This window comes from Suncus etruscus, chromosome 10 (genome assembly GCF_024139225.1).
Source record: "Suncus etruscus isolate mSunEtr1 chromosome 10, mSunEtr1.pri.cur, whole genome shotgun sequence".
NCBI lineage: Eukaryota > Metazoa > Chordata > Mammalia > Eulipotyphla > Soricidae > Suncus > Suncus etruscus.
The window spans coordinates 62,838,691-62,858,384 of NC_064857.1; positions in this window are offsets into that span (position 1 = coordinate 62,838,691).

A 19,694-nucleotide genomic window follows, 5' to 3' on the forward strand; every position below is an offset into this window, starting at 1 on the left:
ATATATATACTCCTTGCATTGTTTCCATGCCTTTAAGTTATGTGTAACATAAGAATTCATGATAAATTTATGAATAGCTATATAAAATAATAATTATAATAGTCACTAGATCTAGGAGCTATGCCATATTTGGAGTAAATCACATGGAAATTTATAAAAGAACTCTATTGGGGCTGGAGTGGTGTTGCAAGTGGTAGGGCATTTGCCTTGCACGTTCTAACCTAGGAGGGTTTATGGCTCGATCCCCTGGAGTAACCCCTGATAGTCACTGGGTGTGGCCCAAAATAAATAAATAAATACTCTATCATTTTCAGCTTAGAAATTGAAATTCAATGGTGTAGAAGTTTAGAGAATAGGAAAAATTACATTGTATTTTAAAAGGAAAATAATATCCTAGATAATGAGAGAAAAACATTGTAGGAGAAAAGCAGTCACAATTTTTACTCTCCATTCAAAATAATATGTAGTTTCATAGAATGTGTTTCTATGTCATCACATAATAACCAATAATGAGAAAAATGGAAATAGGCTATTGGCCTTAGTGCACAGAATGCTGAGTGTTATGTAGAGTATAGTTCTAGAGCCAATGGGTAGAAGTGAAGGAATTTCACAAAGGAAGTGTTGTAATAAGTGCTGATTTTCAGGAAATGAATTGGTAGCTAGTTATGGGAATGTATGCTCAGAATTAGGAAGTAAAAGAGGATGTTAGTTAGGAGAGGAAATGAATTGTGAATGTAGAAAAACTACATCTCACAATTAAAAAAAGAAGTAAACTAAGAGTCAGAATTCTGCCTGAACAATGACTCAACTCAAAAGCCAAAGAGGGTTCTTAAAGAAAGGCAGGCCACATATTTTGTTGGTAAATAAATATTGTTCCTGAGAGTAGAAAAAAATTATATATAGATTGAGAAATCCAATACAATAATTATACACAGGATTTCAAAAATAATTATTCCTCATGAACAAAGAATTTCTGATCCTCTTGAAATATCACTATTATTTATCTTTCTAATATTAAATTAGAAGTAAATTTATTTCAATTTTTATTTTTTGGAGGGGTGGCCAAATAGTGCTTAGGAGTGCTCGGGCTCCTTCTCATACTGCTCATCAAACTAGAGAGCAATGTGATGCCAGGGTCTAGTAATTCAGTGCTCTACTAAAGTCTGCCCTGTTTTGACATTTGGCAAACTGAAAGGTATAAAGGGTTTTCAGGGTCCCATTAGATGGTGTGGGGGGTGACAATCCATCTTGGAGGGTCCACAGCAATGGCACTAGTCATAAGGCGTTTGCCTTGCAAGCGCTAGCCTAAGATGGACTGACGTCCCACATGGTCCCCCAAGCCAGGAGCTCTTTTTTGAGTGCATAGCCAGGAATAATCCCTGAGCATCACTGGGTGTGGCACAAAAAAAAAAAGAAAAAAAGAAATCCATCTTGGGAGACAATGTACTAACAGAGTCGGTCACATGTCAGGTCAGGAGCCACCTATGCATTTACTATGTCTGCAGTTCCTACTTGCATCAATTATTTTATGTTTGAATGTAGGAAAAGAAAAGTTGATTTTTTCCTTTAATTCCCTTAGAAATATCTGAAACTCAAACTCCCCAAAAGGAAATTCCTGAGCAAACCCCCCCCCCCAAATCATCAGTTTTCCTATTTGTGTCTTTTATACTTTTGATTCTGTCAACTTTACAATGGTGAAGTATCAATCTGCATCAAGACAAGAGTCAACCTTCTGGAATCACGTTCCCTTTGTTTCACAAAAATCAGAAATTGCTTTTCTTCCAGATAAATGTGTCTGGCTGATACCTGTGCTGTGTGTTTTGTGTAGCACTTTGACTACTAAGTTCTTCTCCCAATGGAATCCTAGCACCAGTGTTTCCTGAAAAGCACAAATATTCTTTGCTTCTGGAGCTTCTATCTCCTGCCCTTCACATTGCCAGGGTGGAGATATAGAGGTGAAAGCCAGTCAATGCTGACCAGTTTCTTATTTGAGAGACAGACATAAGAAGAGAAGATAGTCATGATGGGCATAAAGGAGGTAGATGTGGAGTAATATGATGTGTATGTATGTGTGTGTGTGTGTGTGTGTTTAAATGTGTGTGCTACAATATGTGTAAATTAATTTAAAGGTACAAACTTCTCAAATGAATTTTGTTTCAGAAAGTTCTAGATGAGTCAAGAAAGCCAACCAAGTGGTAGAATGCATAAATTTATTAATCTCAGACCCAAAGGCCTAGAAACCCAGTGCTGGTCCTAAGTGATGGTGTGAAATATGGTAATATATGTAAATTAAATTGTGTTTCTTCATAAAGTAAGATTATAGTTGTCTGTTTCCACTTTTCTTTAGTGAAGAATTCAGTGCGATAATACAATCTGCCCTGATAAAGACACTGATATTTTGCAAGCTCTCAATACTCATGGGAATAAATCCTTCCTAGGGTGGTTACTCTGAAATGATGTTCTTTGTTCTCACCTCCCCTTCTCCTTCCTCTCATGGTGACCAATTGTGTTTGAGTCTTCTGCTCACACAGACCCTCTCCTAAGCTTACTGACAATGAGAGTAGGACTGTCACAACTAGAGGTGAAATTTTCCACCAGAGAACAGAGCAAAGCTAATTGGCTCCTAAGGGATTTCCTTTCCACACTAAATTACTTGGTAAGTTTTGCAATATTTATTTTTTCTTCTAAAATAACTCATTAGAGATGCTCATTTGAAATGACCAAGATATAAAAGCCACTTTATGCAATTCAAATTTTTCAATCAAAGTAGGTTACAGGTATTCTTGTTACTTCTCATGTGCAAACATATTCTTTATATATTTATAAAATTACAAATATAGTTCCATAAAGCTGCTCACTTAAGTACTAAGCTAAGAGTATATGAACCTATTTTGGGGGTGTTTTAGATGATATGAGAACTACAAGAATAACTGATGGATTGACATTCCCTTTTTTCAAATCTGATCTTTCCCCTAGGGCATTCACAGCTATTCTATTTCTTTCAAACCTTGGCAAAAGTCTCTCTTGAGATTTTCCTCATGTATCACATGCATGGAAATAATCAAACCAATGTGCTTTTGCGTGAATATTTTTGTTTGTTTTTGGGCCACACATGGTGATGCTCAGGGGTCACTCCTGGCTTAGAAATCGCTCCTGCCTTAGGGGACCATATGGAACACCAGGGATCGAACTGGGGTCTGTCCTAAGTTAGTGCTTGCAAGGCAGACACCTTACAGCTAGCGCCACCGCTCTGGCCTAGCTTGTGCATGAAGTTTATGTGTTGCTCTTCCTGTTCTATAACAAGTATCCCTTGACACATCTGGATTTTCTCTTTTAGTACATTCAGCTTCTATAGTTTTAATGTTATTTTTCATAATGCTTGATTAAACTTCCATGGTCTGAGTCAGTGTCTTTTATTCAAGATTTTTTAATGAACACTTAAATAATTTTTAATGTTTAATTCCAAAAATAATGCTGTGATAAAACTTATAGATTTTGCCCACAAATTCTCAACTTAAATATATAAGAAGTATATATTTGGGACAAGAGATATAACAGGGAGGTAGGGCATTTGTCTTGCATGCAAAAGGACAGTGATTCTAATCCAGGCATCCCATATGGTCCCCAGAGCATGACAGAAGCAATTTCTGAGTGGAGAGCCAGGAGTATCCCCTGAACACAGCCGGATGTGACTCAAAAAACAAATATAAATAAATAAATAAATAAATAAAAGAAATATAAATTTGAGGAGGATTAGGATAAACTATTATGCATACATTTGATTTAAGCACCTATCTGTAGCATACCTCTTCTTCTAAAAACAACAACAAAAAACAGCAAAAATATAATCCCTACTTTCATCTTGTATCCATATCATAGAACTAAAATTGTCCACAATAAGCAAAGTCATCTTTTTTTTTTTTTTGGTGAGATTCAGGGGTTACTCCTGGCTCTGTGCTCAGAAATCACTCCTGGCTTAGGAGACCATATGGGACTTCAGGTTCGAATCCAGGTCCATCCTGGGTCAGCCATGTGCAAGGCAAATGCCCTACCACTGCACTATTGTTTGGGAACCAAGAAATGTCATTCTTGACTTTGTCCATTATTCTGGAGATATAGCATTATTAGCCTATTTGTCTCCTCAAGAGACATGTCACCAACTTAACTTTCTTTTATTTTGGAAGGATAATTTTATGAGAATTATTTTTTTTTTTCTTACTAATGCGATTTTTTGCGATTTTTTTCTTACTAATGCGATTTTTTTTTTTAATTTTTTTTTTTATTTAAACACCTTGATTACATACATGATTGTGTTTGGGTTTCAGTCATAAAAGGAACACCACCCATCACCAGTGCAACATTCCCATCACCCAAGTCCCAAATCACCCTCCTCCCCACCCAACCCCCGCCTGTACCCTAAACAGGCTCTACATTTCCCTCATACATTCTCAATATTAGGACAGTTCAAAATGTAGTTATTTCTCTAACTAAACTCATCACTCTTTGTGGTGAGCTTCCTGAGGTGAGCTGGAACTTCCAGCTCTTTTCTCTTTTGTGTCTGAAAATTATTATTACAAGGGTGTCTTTCATTTTTCTTAAAACCCATAGATGAGTGAGACCATTCTGCGTTTTTCTCTCTCTCTCTGACTTATTTCACTCAGCATAATAGATTCCATGTACATCCATGTATAGGAAAATTTCATGACTTCATCTCTCCTGACAGCTGCATAATATTCCATTGTGTATATGTACCACAGTTTCTTTAGCCATTCATCTGTTGAAGGGCATCTTGGTTGTTTCCAGAGTCTTGCTATGGTAAATAGAGCTGCAATGAATATAGGTGTAAGGAAGGGGTTTTTGTATTGTATTTTTGTGTTCCTAGGGTATATTCCTAGGAGTGGTATAGCTGGATCGTATGGGAGCTCGATTTCCAGTTTTTGGAGGAATCTCCATATCGCTTTCCATAAAGGTTGAACTAGACAGCATTCCCACCAGCAGTGGATAAGAGTTCCTTTCTCTCCACATCCCCGCCAACACTGTTTATTCTCATTCTTTGTGATGTGTGCCATTCTCTGGGGTGTGAGGTGGTATCTCATCGTTGTTTTGATTTGCATCTCCCTGATGATTAGTGATGTGGAACACTTTTTCATGTGTCTTTTGGCCATGCGTATTTCTTCTTTGTCAAAGTGTCTGTTCATTTCTTCTCCCCATTTTTTGATGGGGTTAGATGTTTTTTTCTTGTAAAGTTCTGTCAGTGCCTTGTATATTTTGGAGATTAGCCCCTTATCTGATGGGTATTGGGTGAATAGTTTCTCCCACTCAGTGGGTGGCTCTTGTATCCTGGGCACTATTTCCTTTGAGGTGCAGAAGCTTCTCAGCTTAATATATTCCCATCTGTTAATCTCTGCTTTCACTTGCTTGGAGAGTGCAGTTTCCTCCTTGAAGATGCCTGTAATGTCCTGTAGTGTTTTGCCTATGTGCTGTTCTATATATCTTATGGTTTTGGGGCTGATATCGAGGTCTTTAATCCATTTGGATTTTACCTTTGTACATGATGTTAGCTGGGGGTCTAAGTTTAATTTTTTGCAAGTGGCTATCCAATTGTGCCAACACCACTTGTTGAAGAGGCTTTCCCTGCTCCATTTAGGATTTCCTGCTCCTTTATCAAAAATTAGATGGTTGTATCTCTGGGGAACATTTTCTGAGTATTCAAGCCTATTCCACTGATCTGAGGACCTATCCTTATTCCAATACCATGCTGTTTTGATAACTGTTGCTTTGTAGTACAGTTTAAAGTTGGAAAAAGTAATTCCTCCCATATTCTTTTTCCCAATGATTGCTTTAGCTATTCGAGGGTGTTTATTGTTCCAAATGAATTTCAAAAGTGTCTGATCCACTTCTTTGAAGAATGTCATGGGTATCTTTAGAGGGATGGCATTAAATCTGTATAATGCCTTGGGGAGTATTGACATTTTGATGATGTTAATCCTGCCAATCCATGAGCAGGGTATGTGTTTCCATTTCCGTGTGTCCTCTCTTATTTCTTGGAGCAGAGTTTTATAGTTTTCTTTGTATAGGTCCTTCACATATTTAGTCAAGTTGATTCCAAGATATTTGAGTTTGTGTGGTACTATTGTGAATGGGGTTGTTTTCTTAATGTCCATTTCTTCTTTATTACTGTTGGTGTATAGAAAGGCCATTGATTTTTGTGTGTTAATTTTGTAGCCTGCCACCTTGCTATATGAGTCTATTGTTTCTAGAAGCTTTTTGATAGAGTCTTTAGGGTTTTCTAAGTAGAGTATCATGTCATCTGCAAACAGTGAGAGCTTGACTTCTCCTTTCCTATCTGGATTCCCTTGATATCCTTTTCTTGCCTAATCGCTATAGCAAGTACTTCCAGTGCTATGTTGAATAGGAGTGGTGAGAGAGGACAGCCTTGTCTTGTGCCAGAATTTAGAGGGAAGGCTTTCAGTTTTTCTCCATTGAGGATAATATTTGCCACTGGCTTGTGGTAGATGGCCTTCACTATATTGAGAAAGGTTCCCTCCATTCCCATCTTGCTGAGAGTTTTGATCAAGAATGGGTGTTGGACCTTATCAAATGCTTTCTCTGCATCTATTGATATGATCATGTGGTTTTTATTTTTCTTGTTATTGATGTTGTGTATTATGTTGATAGATTTACGGATGTTAAACCAGCCTTGCATTCCTGGGATGAAACCTACTTGATCGTAGTGGATGATCTTCTTAATGAGGCATTGAATCCTATTTGCCAGGATTTTGTTGAGGATCTTTGCATCTGCATTCATCAGAGATATTGGTCTGTAATTTTCTTTTTTGGTAGCGTCTCTGTCTGGTTTAGGTATCAAGGTGATGTTGGCTTCATAAAAGCTATTTGGAAGTGTTTCTGTTTGTTCAATTTCATGAAAGAGTCTTGCCAAGATTGGCAGTAGTTCCTCTTGGAAAGTTTGATAGAATTCATTAGTGAATCCATCTGGACCTGGGCTTTTGTTTTTCGGCAGACATTTGATTACTGTTTTAATTTCATCAATGGTGATGGGGGTGTTTAGATATGCTACATCCTCTTCCTTCAACCGTGGAAGATTATAAGAGTCCAAGAATTTATCCATTTCTTCCAGGTTCTCATTTTTAGTGGCGTAGAGTTTTTCAAAGTAGTTTCTGATTACCCTTTGAATCTCTGTCATATCAGTAGTGATCTCTCCTTTTTCATTCCTGATACGAGTTATCAAGTTTCTCTCTCTCTCTTTCTTTGTTAGGTTTGCCAGTGGTCTATCAATCTTGTTTATTTTTTCAAAGAACCAACTTCTGCTTTCGTTGATCTTTCGGATTGTTTTTTGAGTTTCCACTTCGTTGATTTCTGCTCTCAGCTTTGTTATTTCCTTCTGTCTTCCTGTTCTTGGGTCCTTTTGTTGAGCATTTTCTAGTTCTATTAGCTGTGTCATTAAGCTACTCAGGTAAGCTCCTTCTTCCTTCCTGATGTGTGCTTGCAAAGCTATAAATTTTCCTCTCAGTACTGCTTTTGCTGTGTCCCATAAGTTCTGAGAGTTTGTGTCTTTATTGTCATTTGTTTCCAGGAACCTTTTTATTTCCTCCTTGATTTCATCTCGGACCCACTGGTTATTGAGCATGAGGCTGTTTAACTTCCAGGTGTTAAAGTGTTTCTTCTGAGTCCCTTTGGAGTTCACAAATAATTTCAGAGCCTTGTGGTCAGCGAAGGTAGTCTGCAAAATTTCTATCCTCTTGATCTTATGGAGGTATGTTTTATGTGCCAGCATGTAGTCTATCCTGGAGAATGTCCCATGTACATTGGAGAAGAATGTGTATCCAGGTTTCTGGGGATGGAGTGTCCTATATATATCCACTAGGCCTCTTTCTTCCATTTCTCTCCTCAGGTCTAGTATATTCTTGTTGGGTTTCAGTCTGGTTGACCTGTCCAGTGTTGACAAAGCCGTGTTTAGGTCCCCCACAATTATTGTGTTGTTGTTGATATTATTTTTCAGATTTGTCAGGAGTTGTATTAAATATTTTGCTGGCCCCTCATTCGGTGCATATATGTTTAGGAGAGTGAATTCTTCCTGCTCTACGTACCCCTTGATTAATATAAAATGTCCGTCTTTGTCCCTTACAACCTTCCTGAGTATAAAGTTTGCATTATCTGATATTAGTATGGCCACTCCAGCTTTTTTATGGGTGTTGTTTGCTTGGATAACTTTTCTCCAGCCTTTTATTTTGAGTCTATGTTTGTTCTGACTATTCAGGTGCGTTTCTTGTAGGCAGCAGAAGGTTGGATTGAGTTTTTTGATCCATTTAGCCACTCTGTGTCTCTTAACTGGTGCATTTAGTCCATTGACGTTGAGAGAAAGAATTGTCCTGGGATTTAACGCCATCTTTATTTCAAAATTTGGTGTGTCTTTTGGGTAGTCTTGTCTTAGATTAGGTCTTTCAGTTTTTCTCTTAAGACTGGTTTTGTGTCTGTGAAGTTTCTGAGCTGTTTTTTGTCTGTGAAACCATGTATTCTTCCATCAAACCGGAAAGTGAGTTTTGCTGGGTATAGTATTCTGGGTGAAGCATTCATTTCATTCAGTCTTGTCACAATATCCCACCACTGCTTTCTGGCATTGAGCGTTTCTGGTGACAGGTCTGCTGTAAATCTCAGGGAAGCTTGCTTGAACATGATTTCCCCTTTTGATCTTGCTGTTTTCAGAATTCTGTCTCTATCTGTGGGATTTGTCATTGTGACTAGGATGTGTCTTGGGGTGGTTTTTCTGGGGTCTCTTTTGGTTGGTACTCTTCGGGCATGCAGGATTTGATCACATATATTCTTTAGCTCTGGGAGTTTCTCTTTAATGATGTTCTTGACCATTGATTCTTCCTGGAAATTTTCTTCCTGGGTCTCTGGGACTCCAATGATTCTTAAGTTGTTTCTGTTGATCTTATCATAGACTTCTATTTTCGTCTGTTCCCATTCTTTGACTAATTTTTCCATTGTCTGCTCATTTGCTTTAAGTTTTTTGTCCAATCTCTCCTGCTGTATGGAATTGTTATGTATCTCATCTTCCACAGCACCAAGTCTATTCTCAGCTTCTGATACCCTGTCCCAGAGCTTATCCATTTTGTCATTCACTTCGTTTACTGAGTTTTTCAGGCCTGTTAGTTGACATGTTATTTCAGTTTGGAGTTTTGTCATTTCTGCCTTCATATTTTCTTGGTTCTTATTAGTGTTCTGTTCAACTCGATCCATGGTTTCTTGGAGTCTGTTGAGCACCTTCCATATTGCTAGTCTAAAGTCCTTATCTGAGAGGTTGATTAGTTGTTCAGTCATTATCTGGTCCTCAGAATTGTCATCTTCATTCTCTATGTCTGATGCTGGCCTGCGCTGTTTCCCCATTGTCACATTTGTATTGTGGGTTTTTCTACGTGTTGTAGTGGTATTCATTGTCTATATGATGTAGGCAGCACACTCCTCTGGCTCCTCCCTTTCTGGATGGGCTGACTTGCCTCTAAGGGAGGGGAGTCCTCCGTGGATGAAGCCTCACACTGGGTCAAATCTTAGGCCCGAGCATGTAACAGAGAAGACAGTCCAGAGAGAAATGTTTGCTTCTGTGATATAGCGCCGTTCTTAGTGTGATTTTTCCTTCTTGTTGCAATGGAGTTCTTTCCTTAGAAAGAGTGCACGGCCGCGTAGCGAAGCGGAGCGGCCGTGCTCCTCTGAGCCTCTTTTTGCCCCACTCGCAAGAGTTTCACGCAAGAGGACAGTAGACAGACATAGACAGGTCACACTCACAGTCTTTCACAGCTGAGCCCCACTGGGCCGGTGTACTTTCGCGGATTTTCCCCGCCTGGTGTCACACACAGGGAGCCAGCTTTTGCAAAGGATAGCCGGTTTTTATGCTCTGAAGTCCTCCCTGAAAATGGCGTCTGGGCGAGCGAGGTTTCTGGAGGCTCTTTTTGCCCCATTCGCAAGAGTTTCACGCAAGAGGACAGTAGACAGACATAGACAGGTCACACTCACAGTCTTTCACAGCTGAGCCCCACTGGGCCGGTGTACTTTCGCGGATTTTCCCCGCCTGGTGTCACACACAGGGAGCCAGCTTTTGCAAAGGATAGCCGGTTTTTATGCTCTGAAGTCCCTCCCTGAAAATGGCGTCTGGGCGAGCGAGGTTTCTGGAGGCTCTTTTGCCCCACTCGCAAGAGTTTCACGCAAGAGGACAGTAGACAGACATAGACAGGTCACACTCACAGTCTTTCACAGCTGAGCCCCACTGGGCCGGTGTACTTTCGCGGATTTTCCCCGCCTGGTGTCACACACAGGGAGCCAGCTTTTGCAAAGGATAGCCGGTTTTTATGCTCTGAAGTCCCTCCCTGAAAATGGCGTCTGGGCGAGCGAGGTTTCTGGAGGCTCTTTTTGCCCCACTCGCAAGAGTTTCACGCAAGAGGACAGTAGACAGACATAGACAGGTCACACTCACAGTCTTTCACAGCTGAGCCCCACTGGGCCGGTGTACTTTCGCGGATTTTCCCCGCCTGGTGTCACACACAGGGAGCCAGCTTTTGCAAAGGATAGCCGGTTTTTATGCTCTGAAGTCCTCCCTGAAAATGGCGTCTGGGCGAGCGAGGTTTCTGGAGGCTCTTTTTGCCCCACTCGCAAGAGTTTCACGCAAGAGGACAGTAGACAGACATAGACAGGTCACACTCACAGTCTTTCACAGCTGAGCCCCACTGGGCCGGTGTACTTTCGCGGATTTTCCCCGCCTGGTGTCACACACAGGGAGCCAGCTTTTGCAAAGGATAGCCGGTTTTTATGCTCTGAAGTCCCTCCCTGAAAATGGCGTCTGGGCGAGCGAGGTTTCTGGAGGCTCTTTTTGCCCCACTCGCAAGAGTTTCACGCAAGAGGACAGTAGACAGACATAGACAGGTCACACTCACAGTCTTTCACAGCTGAGCCCCACTGGGCCGGTGTACTTTCGCGGATTTTCCCCGCCTGGTGTCACACACAGGGAGCCAGCTTTTGCAAAGGATAGCCGGTTTTTATGCTCTGAAGTCCCTCCCTGAAAATGGCGTCTGGGCGAGCGAGGTTTCTGGAGGCTCTTTTTGCCCCACTCGCAAGAGTTTCACGCAAGAGGACAGTAGACAGACATAGACAGGTCACACTCACAGTCTTTCACAGCTGAGCCCCACTGGGCCGGTGTACTTTCGCGGATTTTCCCCGCCTGGTGTCACACACAGGGAGCCCAATTTTATGAGAATTATTAATCTCTTTTACTTATTTCATTTGTCTGTGCAGCCTTTTATTTTCTCTTTTATGTTATAATAGTCCTTTGAAATAAGTAATCCTGACATTTATACTGGTTGGCAAATATTTCAAATGTATATTTCTCATTTGAAATCAGGCTATATTTTGATAGAATTTGCTCATCTGGTACATCACACTCTTACTTACTGACTTCCTTATGCATTTTACCCTTCGTGGATCATTTCTACTTATCGACAGCTTGAGTTACTTTTTATGCAAGATTCGTGACATCTTCCTAGCAGGTTGTAGAAAATGTGCCAGGGTGCCCATAGGAGAAGTAATTCGAGATGAACATGGCTTGAGAATTCAGTGCTGCTCAGAATATGAGGTGCTAGAGATTGCTTAAGACAGTTCTAGGGTTACTCAATGGCCTCCAGGATTATCCCTATTGGTTTTAGGGTCTGGGGTGCAAGCTTCTTGGACTGACCTCCTACCTTTTTCGTTGATAATGTTTCTCTTTTTTCTTGCATAACTTAGCTCCACTTTCAATATTCAGTGGTGCCAATCTACTAGTGCAAAGGGTCCTCAATTTATGGGATCTATTTCCATTTTTTTCCAAGAAAAAAATTAAGCTCAACAACTGTTTTAAGCAAATAAATAAGAGAATATCTCTGGTCATCCTAGAAGCTAGTACTCCATTTTCTTCATCATTTCAGCCCCAGCCACTGAGTTGTATTCTTTCACTCTGAGAAATAGCACAAATAATCCCTGAGTACTCAGAGGAGATTCCAGAACCTCAAAGTCCCATGCTCTCTCTCATCCATAACATTTTTTTTTTTTTTGGTTTTTGGGCCACACCCTGTGACGCTCAGGGGTTACTCCTGGCTATGCGCTCAGAAGTTGCTCCTGGCTTCTTGGGGGACCATATGGGACGCCGGGGGATCGAACCGCGGTCCGTGCGCAGGCAAGGCAGGCACCTTAGCTCCAGCGCCACCGCCCGGCCGGCCCCTCATCCATAACATTTTTAAGGACTATGACTAAACCATTGTTTGTGTAATAAAAGGTTTGACGAATGGATTATGAGGCTGTAAACTCCATGACTTCAAAAATGACTACAATTTTATTTTGAAATTTTATTTCCAGTGCCTAAAACATATTGGATGACTCAAAAGATGTATGCACAACTCTATTTCTTGCAACATAGTACAGTAGCTAAGATTTGGAGTCAACCTAGGTGTCCAACAATAAATAAGTGGATCATGAGGATATGGTACATATATACAATGGAATGATGCAGTCATGCAATTTGCAGCAACATGGAAGAAACAGGACAGTATGTTAAATGAAGTAATCCAGAAGAAATACAGAATGATATTACTTATATGTGGCATTTAGAATAACTGCATGAAAAAACTGCAATGGTCTAAATAGAAGTTGTCTTGGCTCCAGAGTATATTGAAGAGAGAAGGAAAGAAACACAAATATGAAATGATAGGATCCAGGTATCAAGTGATCTCAAGTGCATTGGTAGTGTTAAGAAAAGAAAGAAAGAAATATCCAAGCCAAAGTCAACAACAATGGAATCAAGAGACCCAAACACTAACAATCTAAGCTTTAAATAAGCCTGTTACTGGAGGGCAGGGGCAAAGGGTTGGGATACACTCTGGGAACATAGTGGAGGAAGGGCAATGCTGGTAGTGGAATTGGCTCTGATTTATAGTATGTTTAAAATCCAACTATGTAGGACTTTATAAATTACAATGGTTTTAATAAAAATAAAATAAACATATTGTATGAATAATCAATATTTTTGTAAAGACTAAATTATTCAATAGATAATTTAAACATTTCCAAAAAGAAAGCAAGGCTAAGTAAAACATTTATTGACATAATTATATATACACACATACATACATGCAAACATATATATGTAAATATACACATATATGTATGTGTATATATATAATTTAAATAGAGTTTTAAAGATGATTCTGCAGAACCAGGTTCTACAGAGGACCTCAGATATTTTCCACTATATTGGGGTAACTGCTATGTCCATCCAAGTTAGCGCCTGCAAAACAAATGCTCTACTGTTTGTGCCACTGCTTTGGTCCCAAAAGTAAAAGATTTTTTAAAGCAAAAGTGGATAATGAGTTTTGGGGCAGAGCACCCTCAAGAAAAGTTATGGCATGTTTCTTGGGTTTGGGGGCATGAATTTTAGGGGGAAAATCAGCAAAGATTTGACATATTTATTGTCAGAGCTTGCATAGTCCATACACTGAAGGAATTTTGGGGGTCCCTGCTCAAGAAGGTATGTGCATGAAGTGCATGAAGTGCATGAAGTGGGGTCAGACATTCGGACACTCAAGTAAAATTCCATCTTGTCTTTTTATTCTTGTCTTACCCATTTCTGGGCTGTAGCAGAACACTTTCAAAATTTCTTGCCAAGGCATCACAATTGCAGACATAAACATGAATTCTCTCACTTAACTCTAGACAACATGCCCAGGACAAACTGCATATATATCTTTGCCAACACAGGGCAAGGCACTTCTCAGCCTCCATGCCCCTCCAGTAAGGGCAGTTCCCAGAGACTGGCTATTTCTTTGGCCTTGTTCCAGTTCATGTGTTCTGAGGTGGGGCCTGAAATATTAACCCTTAATATGACTGCACTTAGACTAACTGGAAAGCTAGGTTAGAGAATGATTAATAATACTGTAAAACTAAACAAAGAATACTTGAATCTACACAATTGATCATAACAAGGTCTATTTATGTAAATTTGACTGGTCTTTAACAGATGCTCAAAGAAAAATATTTAGGATTTTAGTGAAGTTCTGTCTCAAAGAATATTTATGCTATGACCACTTTTTCCTGAATCCCTCATGGAATAGGGGACCAAGGTCTTTTGGTGCCCTAATGCCTTCCTTTTTGTAGGTACTTGGTGGCTTTTCAAGCACCCACCCTTGCAGGCACAGGCTACACTTCCCAAAAGGCCCTCCCTTAAAGGTACAGGTAGCTAAGCCTTCTCAACCCTGCTCCCCTCTCTAGGTCTCAGGGTCTGAGTTTAAATAGGGGTGAATGTAGTAATTTATGAAGAGTTTGGATCAGTACTATGTTATTGACCCAAGGTTACAAGAAAGCATTGAGATCAAATAATTTGTAATACTTTACAGGTAACAATAAAATCTCCTTGTGCACCCAAGTTCATATATTTTGACCATAAACATGATAAGGTTGAGGTCTTCACCAGTGTCTAAACGTAACTAATTTTTCCGGTTTCTTTCATTATCAGAAGCTGGAAAATATAAGAATCACAAGAATGAAGTCTGAGCATTTCTATCCTCTCTTTGTATTTTTCTAAACTGTCTCTTCTGCCTCAAAGAATCAAATTAATCTAGAGAGAAATTTTGTATGCAGGAATTTCAGATTGAATCTTCTTCCGGTCATGGTCCCCCTAATACTAAGGTGCAAATAATTAGTTTCAAGCCAGGACCAGCACCTAGTGATGACCAGATATGGCCCCTAAAGGGAAATAAATAGATATGATTTATAAACATAGCTATCCAACAATGGAAACAATAATATCTGAAAGACAGGGTGGAAGGAGAAAGATAGTGCACACATATGGTAACACATGCTGTAGATTCATAAGTATATGGCTTGGTACAGTCCTAATGGTCTGCTCTAGATCTTGTTTTAGCCAACAGTTTTTTGTTGTTGTTGTTGTTGTTGTTGTTTGGGTTTTTTGTTTGTTTGTTTTAGGGTCACACCCAGCAGCGCTCAGGGGTTACTCTTGGCTCTACTCTCAGAAATCACTTCTGGGAGGCTCAGGGGACCATATGGGATGCCAGAATTCGAACCACCGTCCTTCTGCATGCAAGGCAAATGCCCTGCTTCATGCTATCTCTCCAGACCTAACCAAAAATCTTCAGGCCTGACTGATTTTACAGGATAGTGAAAGGTTTTAAAGCTGGAGGATAAAAGTTAATTTTCTACACAATCTTTCATTTAAGATAAAAAATTTAAAATTTTAAAATGATAGGATCTGATAAAGAGGGCATATTGGCAGCTATAGGACCAGATAGATTCTTTCTGGTCTTTTCAACATGTCTGACTCTCTTGAAAGACTTGACTGCATATAAAATTAATGGTTTATAAACCTATTACTGAGTTAAATGAATCATAAACAATCACATTTAAGATGGTTATTTTCTCTCTCTATGAGCTTATCTACCAAAGACACCATTGAATGCTTTTCTAATCAACTACAAACCCAAATAAAAAATAATCGTTGGGTCTATTTAAAAAAGCAGAAAGTTTTCCAGAGCTTATATTATTGTGTCATTATTATTAGATTTAGAGCCAAATGGAGAAAACAATATTAATAGTTTTTCTTTTTGCTTTTTTTCTTTAATGGTAGTATTTAAAACCATAAAATTAAAGCACTGATATTTTTTGAGAGTTCCTTTATTAAAAACAAAAATTTATTAATTTTAACAGTGTAGATTGGTGAGAAAATTAAAGATAAAATTTACTTTTCCTAAAAATTCTCTTTGTCTTAATATACTTCTACAAGTAGAATCTAGAGGGGGCACTTGAAAGACATTTCTAAGAATAAAGAATTTAAATAAAGGATAAACCAAAAGTTAAGGCATAAATTCTGAAATAATAAAATTAGAATTAGGAAAAATATAATATTAATATTTCAAAAAAGGATATATTATTTAAAAAGCTTACATTTCATAATTTTAATTCTGATCTCAAAATTATATATCTTATAATACTTATAAATTTAAATGTATTTATAATTTTATACAAAACATTAAACTTTATATTTGTTTTCTGTTTCTTTCCTTTTTTTGAAGGTTCACATCCAGCAGTGATCATGGGTTCCTCCTGGCTCTATGATCAGGATTTATCGCTCCTGGCAGGCACGGGGGATTCGAATCATCAACCTTCTGCATGCAAGGCAAATGCCTTACCTCCATGCTATCTCTCCGGCCCCTTGTTTTCTGTTTCAACATAATGTAAAAGCCTACTTTAAAAGTGCTTTTAAAATGATTAAGAAAATAACTTCCCATACCTTAAGTTAAATTTGCAATTTTTAATGATTATATATTTAGCATGTAAAGTTGCTATTTTTCTACAAACTTACAAATAAGTTTTATATACATATAATTGACTTAAGATTTAAATTCACTATAAACTCTGATGAAAATAATTTATTTTAAAAATGACCCTTATAATATCTCATAAGTAAAAAAATAATTCTTAGGATTTAGGATTGAAAACCAAAAATCCGTATGATTGATAAATTGTTGAGACAATTACTACCAACAGTTGAATTTTATTATGCCATATGTCCCTATACTTACACCATCTGTACCATATAATACTTTTGTAATTATTCCTTTCACCAATCTTTCTTTCTTTTTCTTTCTTCTTTCTTTTCTTTCTTTCTTTCTTTCTTTCTTTCTTTCTTTCTTTCTTTCTTTCTTTCTTTCTTTCTTTCTTTCTTTCTTTCTTTCTTTCTTTCTTTCTTTCTTTCTTTCTTTCTTTCTTTCTTTCTTTCTTTCTTTCTTTCTTCTTTCTTTCTTTCTTCTTTCTTTCTTTCTCTTTCTTTCTTTCTTTCTTCTTTCTTTCTTTCTTTCTTTCTTTCTTTCTTTCTTTCTTTCTTTCTTTCTTTCTTTCTTTCTTTCTTTCTTTCTTTCTTCTTTCTTCTTTTTTCTTTCTTTCTTCTTTCTTTCCTTCTTTTTCTTCATTGTTTCTTTCTTTCTTCTTCTTTCTATCTTTCTTTTTCTTTCTTCCTTTCTTTGTTTGTTTGTTTCTTTTTCTCTTTCTTTCTTTTTTTCTTTATTTCATTCTTTCTTTCTTTCCCTTCTTTCTTCTTTCCTTCCTTCCTTCTTCCTTCCTTCCTTCCTTCCTTCCTTCCTTCTTCCTTCCTTTCTTCCTTTCCTTCCTTCCTTTCTCTCCTTCCTTCTTCCTTCCTTCCTTCTTCCTTCCTTTCCTTCCTCCTTCCTTCCTTCCTTCCTTCCTTCCTTCCTTCCTTCCTTCCTTCCTTCCTTCCTTCCTTCCTTCCTTCCTTCCTTCCTTCCTTCCTTCCTTCCTTCCTTCCTTCCTTCCTTCCTTCATTTTTTGGCCTCACCCAATGACTCTCAGGGGTTACTCCTGGCTATGCACTCAGAAGTCACTCCTGGCTTAGGGGTCCATATGGGACGCTGGGTGATCGAACCACAGTCAGTCCTAGTCTACTGCGAGCAAGGCAGACGTCTTACAACTTGCACTATCACTTCAGCCCCTATATACATTGTCTTAAGTTAAATTGATTTTTTACTTTTGTAATCACAACTTTGAGGTGTCGTTCTAATGGGCAAAAAAACTTCCAAAGCTTTAGCTTTATTCATAGACAATGAATATAAAAAACTGCTGGAAACAGACACCCAGACACTAAGGAACATGTCTGAAGCAGATACAGCTTGGATCTAAAAATAGAGACAGATATCACTTTATGTCCTGTAAGCACTAAGTTCTTGTCTAAAGTGATTATTTCCCAATATTAGAGTCATGGTGGTCACTTTTCTGCCCTGACTACACTGTACTGCTTTTTTTTTTGTAGAATGCTTTCTACAATGGATCAATCCATGATCCTCCTTCAGTAACAATATTGCAAACCACAGTGCCTAAAAGGAAAAAAAAAGAGAGAAAATGAGAGAGAGAATGAGAGAGAGAGAAAGTGAGAGAGAGGAAAAGCATCTACCAAAGAGGCAGGTTTGGAGTACTGAGAGAGGGTGTGAGAAAACTGAGGACATCAGTAGTTGGAAATGTGCCCTGGGAAGGGACTGTTTTTGGATTATCATATGATTGCAACTCAGTCATGAGCATCTTTGTGACTGTATTTCATAATGATTCAATTTTAAAAAATGTATTAAAAATGACAGAAGAGGGGCTGGCAAGGTGGCGCTAGAGGTAAGGTGTCTGCCTTGCAAGTGCTAGCCAAGGAAGGACCGCGGTTCTATCCCCCTGCATCCCGTATGGTCCCCCCAAACCCGGAGCAATTTCTGAGCACTTAGCCAGGAGTAACCCCTGAGCATCAAACAGGTGTGGTCCGAAAAATAAAAAAAAAATGACAGAAGAGAAAAAAATGATGAGGTTCTTACAGTCTAATACATAGATTGGGTGCCTCAACTTTCTTCCACATACAAGATGCTTAAAAATAGTAATCATTAAAAGGCAAGAACATCATTCTTAGTCAAATGTCTAACTATCTTAAGCACTCTGAATTTGACTCTTCCACAGCAAAGGGGTCTTACCATATCCAGGCAAATATGTAATGGGCCTTCTCATCCATGAGAAGGAGCAGAGAGGAAGTAGTTATAAGACGCCCTGCATGGTGCCATTCTGGGTTTAAAGGTCCTACAAGCCATCCATCCTGCCTTTTTCTTTATCTGTCTAATGAGTAGTTCCCAACAGAACATTTTTTTTCCTGGGCTAAGGGAAATGTGTTTAGAGAATGTGAAAGAGGCAAACAAATTTGAAACAGAAACAGAATTGGAGAGGCCAAGGAGCAGTAGGGTGTTTGCCTTGCACCCGGCTGACTCAGGACAGACTGTGGTTAGATATCCACGTCCCATATAGTCCCACAAGCCAGGTGTGATTTCTGAGCATATAGTCAGGAGTAAACCCCTGAGCGTCACCGGATGTGGCCCCAAAATAAACAAAAAACAAAACTCTCATTGGACATAATGATGTTGTCTTAGTCTTGAAGTAAATGTCATTTAATTACTACAGTGAAACTGACAGAATTACTAAATAACTTAGTTCTATTAATTTTGTGGGAAAAGCTATCCAGTTTGTTGGTTTGTTTGTTTATGTTTGTTTTGGTTTTTGAGCCACACCTGGTGACGCTCAAGGATTATTCCTTGCTCTGCACTGAGAAATAGCTCCTGGCTTGGAGGACCATATGGGACGCAGGGGGAATCGAACCATGGTCAGAACACAAATTGAGTAAGTTATCACAGGAGAGGAGAATACTGTTTTTCTAACACAGTCTTTTAGATTCAACTGTAGCACTTTAGCATCATCATGCTTTTTGTGTTTGTTTGTTTGGTTGTTTGTTTGTTTTTTTGTTTTTTTGCCACACCCAGTGACACTAGGCAAATGCCCTACTTGCTATGCTATCAGTCCAGCCCCAGCATCATAATATTATAATAAAGAATGGGTCATTACTTTTCCAAGCAAAAAATAAATCAACATAGACAGAGAGATAATATAGCAGGTAAGGTGCTTGCCTTGCACAAAGCCAACCCAGTTTCAATCCCTGGCTCAGCGTATGGTCCCTTGAACCCTGCCAAAAGTGCTCTTTGAGAAAAGTCTGGCACAAGTAATGAATACTGCCATGTGGGAACCAAAAACCAAAAGATAAAGAAAAACTTTCCAAC